Source organism: Dermacentor albipictus, chromosome 6, assembly GCF_038994185.2.
Source record: "Dermacentor albipictus isolate Rhodes 1998 colony chromosome 6, USDA_Dalb.pri_finalv2, whole genome shotgun sequence".
NCBI classification, from domain to species: Eukaryota; Metazoa; Arthropoda; class Arachnida; order Ixodida; family Ixodidae; genus Dermacentor; species Dermacentor albipictus.
This window is the reverse complement of record NC_091826.1, coordinates 86662866-86676105: the sequence shown is the minus strand read 5'-3', so window position 1 is coordinate 86676105 and position 13240 is coordinate 86662866. Positions and strand designations below refer to the sequence as shown.

At 44.4% G+C, this 13240-nt stretch overlaps 1 protein-coding gene across 30 annotated transcripts in view; it reads right to left on the bottom strand.

Moving 5' to 3' along the window:
* LOC139061270 (uncharacterized) overlaps nucleotides 1-13240 on the bottom strand; it is a 66980-nt gene that overhangs the window by 30670 nt on the left and 23070 nt on the right. For 24 of the 30 annotated variants that reach the window (XR_011515295.1, XR_011515298.1, XR_011515296.1 and 21 more), the window contains exon 7: nucleotides 1045-1125. The exons of 4 other annotated variants lie outside the window; for them this stretch is intronic. The gene's annotated coding sequence lies outside the window, so the exon portion shown is untranslated. Of the gene's footprint in view, nucleotides 1-1040; nucleotides 1126-10482; nucleotides 10503-13240 lie in introns of those variants that run through there. 2 more of the 30 variants (XR_011515320.1, XR_011515305.1) reach the window with 2 other exon arrangements.

Here is a 13240-nt window from a genome sequence, read left to right as displayed (position 1 = left end):
GATTGAGGTGGTGTTAGTCAACGCAGGATCTCCACGTACCGTCTTTCTATTTCAAAAACACGACATGTGACGCCCAGAGACTTGAAGATTGGTCAATGTTGTCTTTTGCTGGTACCTTGTCCACTTCTGCTTTGAATGCCCGATGTCATTGACGTTGAAATTTACTCGCTCAAACATCTTCACCTCACTGCAACAGTAACCTCTAATACATCAATATTTATTTTCTTGTGAAACTACTAGACAAGCCTTTGTTTATTCCACATATGGATAAAGTAATCTCACCTTTCTAAGGAAATGCTTGTTTGCGGTTTGACGAACCAGAATGATCGTGCATCACTAGGATGAAGCATTGCAGTGAAGGGAATATTTTGCGGACAAGTCGAAACATACGTTTCAATTCCAGAGAAGTAGAAAAAAAAATCGAAGCGCCATTGAAAAGTGTTTACGCATGACCAAGAAATGGGCAGCATTTTTCGCAGGTCAAGCTACTCAGATTTCATTAAAATGTGATGATGTCATCCTTGTTTTACAAAGGGATAGCTTCAATCTACGTAAGCTTGGCTTATTGACAGACATTGGCTTCGTGGTATTTTTAATTTGCATAGTAATTGCAAATTTCGTGGAATTACAAAGAAAACATTCCCCTTTTTTAGAGGATTATTTTTTACTGCTGCTGTCATAACGTCTTGGAACGTGGCAAGTCTCATCGTAAACGCTGCTAAAATTTACTGTTTCATACCTATTCTACACCAATAATGGTGTAAAAAGAAGTATAGCACACACAAACTTTATTTCATGCCACTAAATGTCTCGTTCTGCGAGAAAACCAATCTCCACTTTCCACCACAAAGCAATCCACAACAGCATGCTGTATCACATCTGATACAACAATTAATGCTTGCCTCACAGCACCGCACGAACGTATTTCTCGATCTGAGCACGTTATGGTGGCAAACACTCCCTATTTGTTTACGGAGAATTGCTTGTTTTTTTGACGAGTTGCCGCCATTCAATCGAACATGCTCCGTTAAGAAAATTACCTACTTGATGTAGACAACCAATTCAAGAACCAGAAAAAGTCCTCAAAAGATGCAGGTCGTGAATGCAGCCCGTCAGAATGTGCTCCTGCACAAGAATTTAGAGAGCACAAGTAAGTCAACGTGCAAGCACATCGCAAGCGACGTTGCGCCAGGAAATGTCCGACTTCTGAGCACCCTCATTCCATAAGCAAGCATAGTTTTTTGTTTTTTTTTCGTTGGTTTAGTTTCAGATAAACGGCATATTATACCACGTGTCCCACGTAACTTGCGTCAAAATTAAAAAATATATGCAAGTGACATGTAGCTGGGCAGAACAGAGGTAGTGTTTGCCATTGCTCGGAGCCAGTCAGATTATTTTTGTATTTCACCAAACTATATAATTAGTTATAAATTTTTGAACAGCTCAAAAATTGCCACAGAAGTAGTGTCTAACAGGAAGTCGTAGACCAACCCGAATAACTCCCGAACAAGCATTCTGTTGCTCAATAAGTGCTACATAAATGTTTCTTATAAGCCTGAATGGAAACCCGCGAAATACGAAAAAATTTCCACGCGACTATCGTGACATCTTTTCGTACGTCTTCGTATATTTTTGTTTTGTCCGGCAGCATGACTTTCTATTTTAACACGACTGTGTTGTTCTTCCGATCGAGCTGCAGCAAAATCAAGCAGGCATCGTTCGGTATTTTTTCTCGTTGGTTTGGTTTCAGATAAACGGCATATTATACCACGTGGCCTGCGTAACGTGTGTCAAAATTTAAAAAAGATATGCAAGTGACATGTAGCTGGGCAGAACCGAGGTAGTGTTTGCCGTTGCTGGGAGCCACTCAGATTATTTTTTCCATTTCACCTAGGTAATTACATAACTAGTTCTAAATTTTTCAATTGCTTAGAAATTGCGCTCACAGGAAGTAGTGTCTAACAGGAAACCGTAGACCATCCCAAATAATTCCCGAACGAGCTTTCTGTTGCTCAATACGTGCTACGGAAATTTTTTTTTTCTGGGCCTGAAAAAAAAAACCCCGCGAAATACGGAAAAGCTCCACGCAACTATGGTGGCAGTTGTTTGTATTTTTTTTATTCTTGTCGTATCCGGCGGCATGGCATTCTATTTTAACACGAATGTGTTGTTCCCTGCCGATCAAGCTCCAGCAAAATCTTCGCCATGGAAATTCTAAAGCAAAACTTAGAAAACGAGAAGTGCCGCTAATTTTTTTTCTTCGGAGCCTAGGACTAAATGCTGAAATCAAGTAGCACTACCTACGTGCACCTGTTTGACCAGGGCCCTGCATTAAGACAATTTCACGTTGCACGCCCATGCTAAAGATAATTTTATTGCGATAGCAATTATATGGACACTCCAAGCGCATTTTTGCCGTCGGTGTCGGCGTCGGCGTCATGTTCAATCTCACGCTAGCAACGGAGGAAAGCAGGGAGGAAGCGCGCCGTCTTCCGTCTCGCGCAAGGCACCGAGGGGAGGGGAGGCTGCGGGGGGGAGGGGCGTTCTACGCCGGTGGCTGCTGCATATGGCGCGGCCGTGAGGGCCTTATCTTGAGTGATTTGCAATTGTAAGAGCGTGCGCCGAGTGCTGATAGCTTCGTGTGCGCTGTATTTTCACCGCTAAGTGCGCGTTGCAGCGAGAGACAGCACGAAAGTCAATTCGCTCGCTGCTGCTGCCGCACTTCCTCACTCCAGCGTTCTGATCGGGAGTTTCCGCGGTCATCGAGCGAGATGTCTTCACCTTTGCTTATGAGCACGTGGCACCATGCTTACTAATTTATTTCTTTAATACATACTGCGCACACGAAGTCCATCCAGAGTGGATAAAGTACAATATTAGGTCACAAGTAAAACAATGCTGATACAACAAAATGCTGCAACAATACAGTAATAATGCTGACACAAAAGGTAAACAATGCTGATACAACTTTTATAAAGGCAAGTCGTTCCAGTGACTGATGGTGTGTGGAAAGAAAGAGTATTTAAATAGGTTGGTTCGGGGGGGGGGCTAAATAGGGGGTTAGAGTATTTTCATGATGTTGGCCAGTAGGTCTCATTATTAGTGGACTTACATATATAGCGAGGTCGAGTGCCAGTTTGTTATTAAGTAACTGAGAAAGAAAGTCGAGCTGTATTTTTTTTCGACGCGATTCAGGTGTAGGAATACTATTAGATGTCGTTAGTTCAGTTAGAGAGTCGAATATCGAAAATTTGTTGTAAACAAACCGGATAGCCTGTCTTTGAATTCGTTCAAGTTTTTTTTATGTTACATCGAGTGTAAGGATCCCAGATACTACAGACGTACTCGAGCTTCGGTCGAATTAAGCAATAAGCGATTAATTTATCAGAGGATGGGGCGTATTTCTGTTTGCATTTTAGAAATTTAGTAAGCGAATCTTTACAACTTCATACGGACGATAAAGCTACTATCCTTACTACGTATAGCTGTCTACTAATTTGCTGTCGCAATCGATACTTCACCTTTCGGGCAAAACTTCGCTTTCTTTTGCTGATGCCGAGGTCTTTAGCCTTATGCTCTCGACTGTGCGTACGTCACGCAATCATGAAAATTTCCTGGCATCCCTGCGAAATGGCGCTACATTGCCGTTTTCTGATGCGGTAGGAATTGAAAGGGAGATGGTGCTGTCATATATACGCGTATCTCGGCGGAACACCTGTACAGGCGGCCAAAAAGGCAGGCGATGTGTGCTTTGTGGTTAGGATGCATGTGCATCGCGCACACTTTTCGTTTGCCACTGTCGCGAATATATATATATATATATATATATATATATATATATCAGCCTCCCTTACATTTACAAAAACATTTGATTCAGTAGTGATATCAGGATATATGGACGCATTGCGTAATCAATGAGGACTACAACATAAAGCATACATGAATATCTTAGCAAATATCTATAAACACTCCACAGCTATCCCAATTCCCCACAGGAAAAGCGTGAACATACCGGTCAAGAAAGGGGTCGGCAAGCAGACCTCTCCAATATTTTCAATGCATGCTTCGAAGTATTCAAGCTATTAAACGGGAAAAGATTAGGAGGGATCAACAGTGAACATCTCGGCAACGTACGGTTTGCAAATTACATCGGTTCCGAAACGCTGGGAATAAATTGCAAGAAATGATTGAGTCCTAGCGGAGAAAGTGTAAGAAGAGTATGGTTGAATGGTTGAGTGGGCACGGGAGAGCGGCAAAAATGATGTCGCTCACGAATCCCCTTTTCTTGCATGCGCAACTTGTTGCCCTAACCGGTGTGTGGCTTTCCCTGCTTCCCGGTCGACCAAGTGTTCCTTTATCGTCACCTGTGCTGAACTCAAGACCACCCCTGACAGTCACGACTGCAATCAGCGAAGATGACTGCTTCGCCCTACGTGACCTGCGCAGTGCTTTTGCATTGCGCTCAAGCGGCACATCGACAACACCAGTGCCATCACTCCACAGCGAGCCCTTAAAGGACTGGCGTCGACTGTCCGCCTTCAGTGGGCACGGGAGAGCGGCAAAAATGATGTCGCTCACGAATCCCCTTTTCTTGCATGTGCAGGTTGGTGGTACTCCATCTCTTAATTCTAAACGATCGAACAATCTTTGCCTGCTGCTGCTCCCATGCCCCAGTGTGCTTTACGATACTCTGTGCGAATGCATTTTTGTTGCGAAACTTTTACTGCTTTGCGGGGATATAGAAGAAAATCCCGGTCCGCTAAACGCTAACTCTAGCAAATCGCACAAAGAATTGCTTGACGCCATAGGAGCCCTTTCAACGAAAATCGACAATCGCCACTCAGAGGTGATGCATGCATTTGCTGAGCTAAAAGAAAACCAAGAGGAACTTTCACATACAGTCGCAGATCTTGCATGCAGATTGGTAAATCTTGAATCTACTGTCGAATGTCTTGAAACAGCGCTACCCACAGCAGATATCAGTAGTTCTGTTGCCCAGGCCGTTAAGTCTGAAAGTATTGCGTTGGCCTCGCGTCTTGATGATCTAGAGGATAGGTCACGGCGACATAATTTACTGTTTTTTGGCATCCCGGACAGCGTTTCCGAGACTTGGACACAATCGGAAGAGCATATCTTTGAGCTTCTCTCACGCCATTTAAATTTGCGTATTACAGATGGCATGGTGGAGAGAGCACATAGGTTGGGTGCTTATGTTGCAAATAAGACGCGCCCAATCATCGTGAAGTTTTCGTCCTTCAAAACCAAAGAAAGTATTCTCTCACAGAAATCTAAATTGAAAAGTACAGGTGTTTCCATTAGCGAAGATTTCTGCAGGGCAACGCGATTGACACGAAAAAAACTTCTCGAATTCGGCAAGTCTAGCGGCCAGCCTTTTTCACTTCGTTTTAATAAACTAGTCATTAACAATAAAGCCAACATATACAGCGCAGTCACTGACACTGTTTGTGAACTGGTATCCCCTGGAGAGGCGCGTGCAACTTCTACTCGCAAAGCACCTGCTAACCCAGCGCATGACAGATCGGCGTAGCTATCTCCCCTATCTGCAGATGGTGCTTCAATCTTTTTCACCAATGCACGCAGTATTCTTAATAAACGAACAACTTTATCATCTCGCATTGACGCATGCTCAGCTGACATAGTTGTCCTTTCAGAAACGTGGCTTTCGGCAAAAATAAGAAACGCTGAGATTTTCGAATGTGAAAAAAGCTACAATATCTACCGGTACGACCGTGATGTTCGTGTTGGCGGGGGTGTTTTAATTGCTATGAATGACCAACTTTCTTCATCTAATGTTCCAGTAGTGTCTGCTTTAGAACTTGTGTGCGTACGTGTTGTTATTGATAATCGTGACTGCATTTTTTGCGCTTGCTATAGACCCCCAACAGCACCAAAATCTTTCTGCGATGATTTCTATGATGTTCTCAACAATCTAACTGTTAGGTACCCTACGTCACCTTTGTTTATTCTGGGGGACTTCAATTTTCCTAATATTCTGTGGAGAAGTGATTTCGGGTTCCATACCCTGGCAAAAAGCTCATCCGAGGATGCACAATTTCTGAATATCTGTTCAGACTTTAACCTGTCACAGTTAGTACACGAACCCACCCGTAAAACTTCTACGTCATCTAACATCCTGGACCTTATTTTCACCACTGTGCCTGACCTTGTTTGTAAACTAACTTACCTCCAAGGTGTAAGTGATCACTCCATTATTAATTTCACGTTGAAAATGCATGTATCTACCAAGAGACGATCTAAAATTATTGTTGACTATAACCGCGCTGACATACCCTCAATGACCAGTGAACTGGAAACGTTTACCAGCAACTACCTTATCAAATTCGATGAAAGATCTGTCGAAGAAAACTGGAAGCTCTCCAAAAATGAATTGCTCGACTTAATTAACCGATATGTACCTCGAAGGAAGATTCCTTATGACTCACGCTCACCTTGGTTCAATAATCACCTTAAGCGACTTCGCAACAAAAAGAAACGTATCTTCCGTCGTGCCAGAGAAACCAATTTTGCCGATCGCTGGGATGCTTACCATCGTGCAGAAGCTGAGTACGTTTATGCGGCTAGCAATGCCAAAAAAACCTATTTTAATGTCACATTGCCATCCCTCTTACTAACTCACCCGCGTAAATTCTGGAGTATTGTTGGCGACAAGCAAGCTGACTCCATTCATTTAGTTCATGTAGATGGCAGTGATGTTGACGAAAACCAGTGTTGCAACGTGTTAAATGAAGTGTTTACCTCATTATTTTGTGATGATAACTTTGCCGATTTACCAAATATTCCTGATTCCTTGTTCTGTGCTATGGATCCCATATTATTCGATTGGGTTGGTATTAACCGTTTGATTGATAATCAAAAGATCTCAGCTTCTGCAGGTCCTGATCTTATTAATTCAAAAATGTTAAAATGTACTGCATTATTTTAATCTATAATTCTATCTAAACTGTATACTCAGTCAGTACAGTGCTCATCGCTTCCTTCAGACTGGAAAACGGCGAGGGTGGTTCCAGTCCATAAATCAGGTAACGCATTATGTCCTGAGAATTACCGACCCATCTCATTAACCAGCATTCCATGCAAACTCTTAGAACACGTAATCTATTCTCACCTCATCGATTTCCTGGAAAGCAACTCGTTCTTCCATCCATCTCAACACGGTTTTAGAAAAACTTTTTCATGCGATACTCAACTTCTTTGCTTCACTAACGATTTGTTTGCCGCCTTAGATCAAGGATTCGATATTGACTGTATTTTTTTAGATTTTGCCAAAGCTTTCGATACCGTATGTCATAACCTACTTATCCATAAACTTAATCAACTTAATATTGACCCAAATGTGTTGTCTTGGATTAAACAGTTTCTTTCTAATCGAACTCAGTATGTCACAACCAATAACTCTTCATCTGCATTGTTAACAGTTACATCCGGAGTGCCACAAGGCTCCGTCTTGGGGCCTCTACTCTTCTTGGTTTATATTAATGATCTCCCTAACTGTGTAAAGTCATCATCAATTAATTTGTTCGCAGACGATTGCGTAATATACCGAAAGGTTACTAACCCTGATGATTCAGATAAACTGCAAGATCTTCACAACATATCACTCTGGTCTAAAAAATGGCTCATGAAACTTAACGCTAACAAGTGTAAATCAATGCGCATATCACGTAAAACCAGCGATAGCAATCAGTGTCGATATGTACTGAATGACACTTCATTAGCATCCGTTAACTCTCACAAATATCTTGGCCTTCACATAACTAATGATCTTTCATGGAATTTGCATACTAATTATATTACTGCTAATGCTAATCGTATGCTAGTATATCTTCGTCGTAACTTTTCTACCGTTCCTACTTCGGTAAAATTGACGCTCTACAAAACCCTAGTTCGCTCAAAACTTGAATACGCATCTGCCATTTGGGATAACAATCAAGCATCACTAACCGTAACACTTGAAGCAATTCAAAATCGAGCAGCTCGCTTTATTTTATCTAACTATTCCCGCCATTCCAGTGTTACATGTATGAAAATAACCCTGAATCTGCCAGATCTTTCTTTACGCCGCAAATGTGCTCGTCTGTGCCTATTTCACAAGGTTTATCACTCAAACCAGGTGCTCAAGAATCAACTTATCACCCCACCTTCCTACACTTCGTCCCGTTCAGACCACAGATATAAAGTTGCCGTCCCATCCTCCCGAACGAACAAGTATCATGATTCTTTTTTACCCCGCACAAGTGTCGACTGGAACCACCTTCCTGCTTCCATCGTTCAGATCACAGATGTAACTTCATTGAAAACAGCAGTCTACCACGCTATCGCTTAACGTTGCCTGCATACCATTGTCTGCATATTACATTGCTTTGTATGTACCACTCCTTTCTGTAGTGCCTTAGGGCCTTGAAAGTATGTAAAATAAATAAATAAATAAATAAATAAATAAATAAATAAATAAATAAATAATATGCAGAACACTAAAGTAATGCTCAATTTATAGCAAGGTAACCAAAATTCATGATTTGTAGTCAGCCTCTAGAAACTGTGCAAGCGTATGTTTAAATAAATTATACACAGGAGGCCCTGAACATGAGAAGAAAGGTTACAGAAGAATAAAACTGGGTTGGAGCTCATATGGAAGGCATCGCCAAATCATGAGCGGCAATTTACCGCTATTCTTAAAAATAAAAGTGTACAACATTGCATTCTACCGGTGCTAACATATAACGATGACGCTCGAGAATAAGTTAAGGATCACGCAACCAGTGATGGAACGAAATACTTAAGGCATAACGTAATTAGACAGGAAGTCAGCGGTGTATATTGCTAAGCAAACGGGGGTATCCGATATTCTAGTTGACGTTAAGTGGGAAAAACGGAGCTGGGCAGGCCTTGTAATGGGTAGGGCAGATAACAGGTGGACCACTAGAGCTACAGAATGGGTGCCAAAAGAAAGGAAGCACGGTCGAGGATAGCAGAGATTAGGTGGCGAGATGTAATTAGGAAATCTGTAGGCATAACTAGCAATCACCTAGCGCAAGACAGCGGTAACTGGAGACCACGCGAAGCGGCCGTCGTCTTGCAGGGGAGATGGCATAAGCTGACCATGACAGTCATATCTCAAGGCATATTGTATAACGTCCTCCTCCTGAGCACTTCGGAAAGACCGACTTTTCGCGATCGCTCTTGGACTTGGAAATTGCCAGTAACTAGTCTTGACGTCCACAACCAAAAACATCTATAAGAACCATCCCCAGCTGCTATCCAAGACGGCTTTAGTATGCTTTCGGAAGTAGTTATTCTTGGCACTATGTTGCACTATGTGTTACGCGTGGGGCTTCAAAACCGTGCCTTACCCGAACACTGGAGCCAGCCGTTACTTCGAAAAACACTTCTTCAAGGAGCAGAATAGAACCGGGTGCAGCGACCGCTTTTGATCGCACACGTTGTTACCCGAGATGCAGCATCTCAAACGACAGCGTCTGTCCCTTCGATCAGAGGCCCGGCGTCTCAACAACAGCGTCTCAAGAGGCTACAGAAATGCTCTCCTCAGCAACGTATGCGGTGGCACCGTTTCGCAATGCAGTTTCAAATGCGTCAGCATTTAGAACAGGCTATCAGAATTCGCCGCACTCTGCCTCCATCGCAGATCGCGTTCAAAATAGGGCGCGTGCGGCCGCCGCCGGAGTAGAACGCCCCTCCCCCTCCCTCCCACCACCCGAAGCCTTGCACGCGATGGAACAAGACGGAGTGCGACCTCCCCGCTTTCCTCCGTTACGCGGCTGCGCCATGCGCAACCGCTGCCGGAGTACGGTTCATCACGGTTGATAAGCCGCTAAAGAGCGATAACGGCTCATTATGATCGGGGGTGCTTCTGCTTGATGTGGACGGTTGCTGCTCAATCGTACGGGGGTGAGAACCCGTCAAGCTGCCTTATCGGCAGCCTTTTCTTTAACCCCTCCATGTACACTGATATGTGAATAAATTGATTGATTGATTGATTGATTGATTGATTGATTGATTGATTGATTGATTGATTGATTGATTGAAACGTTATCACCGCACCTGGCACCCTCACCTGGAGTAGTTCTTTTGCGTCATCAATTCACCTTGCACCGCCGTCCGCAACAGTTCGTGTCGCCGCAGCGCTGTCGTTTATACTGGTTGTATCAAGTTTCATAACACTGATAATGAAGCCGGACTGCGTGGAGACAAGCAAGTGGCAAAATGCTTACGCATACTTAGACAACCTACAGAAAAGTTTCTGCGAGATTTTTTTTTTTTTTTTTTTTTTTGCTGTAACAGGTTGCACATTATTCGGGATCAGCCCGCGAAAACGCTTCGGCAGTCTCGACAAATCGTTGCTAGTTCCCAAAGCATGCCAAACGTATTCAAAGCTAGACCAGAACGAAGCAAAGCTAAATCTCAATGTATGCGATAGCTTACTTAAGTTGTGATGACTGGGACGTCCCACCAGCAGCGTGCGCGCGCCACCTTGCACGTGCAAAAATAACAACAGTCTATTTTTACTAGAAGCTTAGGTAATTGATTGCCATAATTATTTAACCAACCTTTAAAGTATTCATGTAAGCGCAAAATCTTCAATGTAGAGGATGTAGAACTTACTGAGAAATACCCAAAGAATGTATTTTTCTGTGTTTTTTGCGAAGTACCACGTGACTAGCACTTGCGCGCAGTGAGGTTAAATCCCTCACTAATGCGACGAACAAATGATCGATGACGCACGTAGGCCTATTTAGCCGAAGTCAAATTTTCACGTTAAGGAACTCCACGTGGCCAAAATTTTCGGAGTCCTCCACTACGGCGTGCCTCATAATCAGAAAGTTGTTTTGGCACGTAAAACCCCATAGTTTAATCTTTTAAAAATGAAATTTCGTTACAGTTTGCTTTTGGGCGTCCGATATGCCGTTCGTTTATGTCTATATAGGTACTACTACAGCGCTATGGCATTGCTACACTGTGCCCATACTGACCACCCATTGGGACAGATCAACAGCAACGCCAAGAAAAAGAACAGACTCGAGAAGATGCGAGTCGCACGTTCGGTCGATGCATCGCATCCGTTACACGACGTTCTTGTAACCATGTGAAACAGTGCTTGTTGAAGTCGCATCGGCGATTAGGAACATTGAAGTTTCTGACGATGCATAACGGGATGAAACTGTCTTGCGAGTGGTGGCTGTGACGTGCAGCACAAAACGCCAAAGGACACGCGTACACTGCATCCAATAAATTTACTGCGCCCTTGCGTCGCTTTGAAACTGACGCCTCATGTACGTATTCCTAAACATTTCCGTCATTGTGTTGCGTCTGCCTGATCGAGTTACATTTGCACGAATACTGTATTTTGAGTCATTGGCATTCATCTTTTTTTAAATATTCGCGTACACATCGGAGAAAGCTTCGCCATTCCCACACATGCGTAACATCAGTCGATTTTTAGTGATTTTTTTAGTGACCAGAACTTGCTACCCTGCTTAAATACGGACTTCCTTATGAGTTACTTTCCTATACGGGGATTTTATTTGCAAAAAAGGGGAAAGAGGAGGTGAAGTCTAGCGTTGCGAAGGGTAAAAGGGTTTTCGCTGAAGTACCCAAATTGGATTTACACGACTTTGCCGAGCCTTTGCCACTACAACCGACTTAGGACCATCTTTGCGTCGTTAATTGAGAAGCGAGGCTTCCGGGCAAGTCAGATTTACCTTTCATTACGGCAGTCCGCATTGGGACGATCCACAGCAGTTTTCGGGTGGTGCGGCGGCAACACCTGGCAGAGTTGCAGTGGCTAGGACACGGCGAGTCACAGAGCAACAAGTGCCGGACATAGGGGAGAGCACGGAAGTACTAAGGCCAGTATTTTCATAAAGTACTTTCCTAAAGTACTTTCTTGAAGCCTGCAATGATTCTTCGAGTATAACAATGAAGTAATCTAGATATGGTTAAACGTTCTACCGATATGTAGGGGAAAGCAAATTAGTGGAGCAATCAGCAGTGCGGATTCGCAGCAACATAGCATGCGTAAAATATAGCGGAAAGCAAAGAAGCACTACGCTCGGATATAATGAAGCGCATGAAAATACCTGGGCTGCAATGAAGTATAGCGTTTGGAGAAGCGTTTACAAATGCGAGTACATCACGAGCGACGTCGCGTCGAGCGCACGAACGCGCCACCCCAGCCTACCCTCCTCCCGAAGCCTTGCACGCGACGGAAGGCGGCGCGCTTCCACCCCCGCCTTCCGCCGATGCGTGCGCGAGATTGAGCCATGATTGCCCGCTCGCGCCCTCACACGATTTCACTAGCACATACAGCATACGGTGCGCGACCACGGTTTCATCGCCCTTATTATGGCTCATTCACACCGGCGAATTGAGGAGGTCGCGCGACCATTTGCGACTCGCGATCAAAAAGCGACCGAAGACGACTGATGTTCCTTCGGCAAGCCCGGCTGAGCGCGACCCGCAGTTCGCAATCCCGGAGATTAGAGTTCTCAGCGAGAACTCTCGGAATCTACGCGGAATTTGCCGCGACGCGGGAGGAGGCCGGATGTAGACACATGGAAGATCACTTCCAGTGAACCGCTGTTTGGTTTATCAGTTTTGCAACCACGGTCGCGCGACTGAAAAATCGCGCAGAAACGACTGGCCCAAAATGGTCTCTTTTCGAGAAAAGGGACCGTTTGCGACTGTTTGCGACCGTTTGCGACTGGTCGCTTGGCGACCAACTTGGTCGCGCGATCAAGTTGGTCGCAAATGGTCGCAAACGGTCGCCTTTCTTGAAAAGCGACCATTCTGGGCCAGTCGCTCTCTGCGCGATTTTTCAGTCGCGCGACCGTGGTCGCAAAACTGATAAACCAATCAGCGGCGCACAGGAAGTGATCTTTCGTGTGTCTACATCCGGCCTCCTCCGGCGTCGCGTTCAAATTCCGCGTAGATTCCGAGAGTTGTCGCTGAGAACGATAATCTCCGGGATTGCGACTTGCGGGTCGCGCTCAGCCGGGCTTGCCGATGGAACATCAGTCGCCTTCGGTCGCTTTTTGATCGCGAGTCGCAAATGGTCACGCGGCCTCCTCAAGTCGCCGGTGTGAATGAGCCTAGACTTTATACGGAACCTCACAGCGACGGCGACAGCAGTATATAGTGCGCTTGGAGTGTCCATACAATTGCTATCGTAGTAAGATCGCAG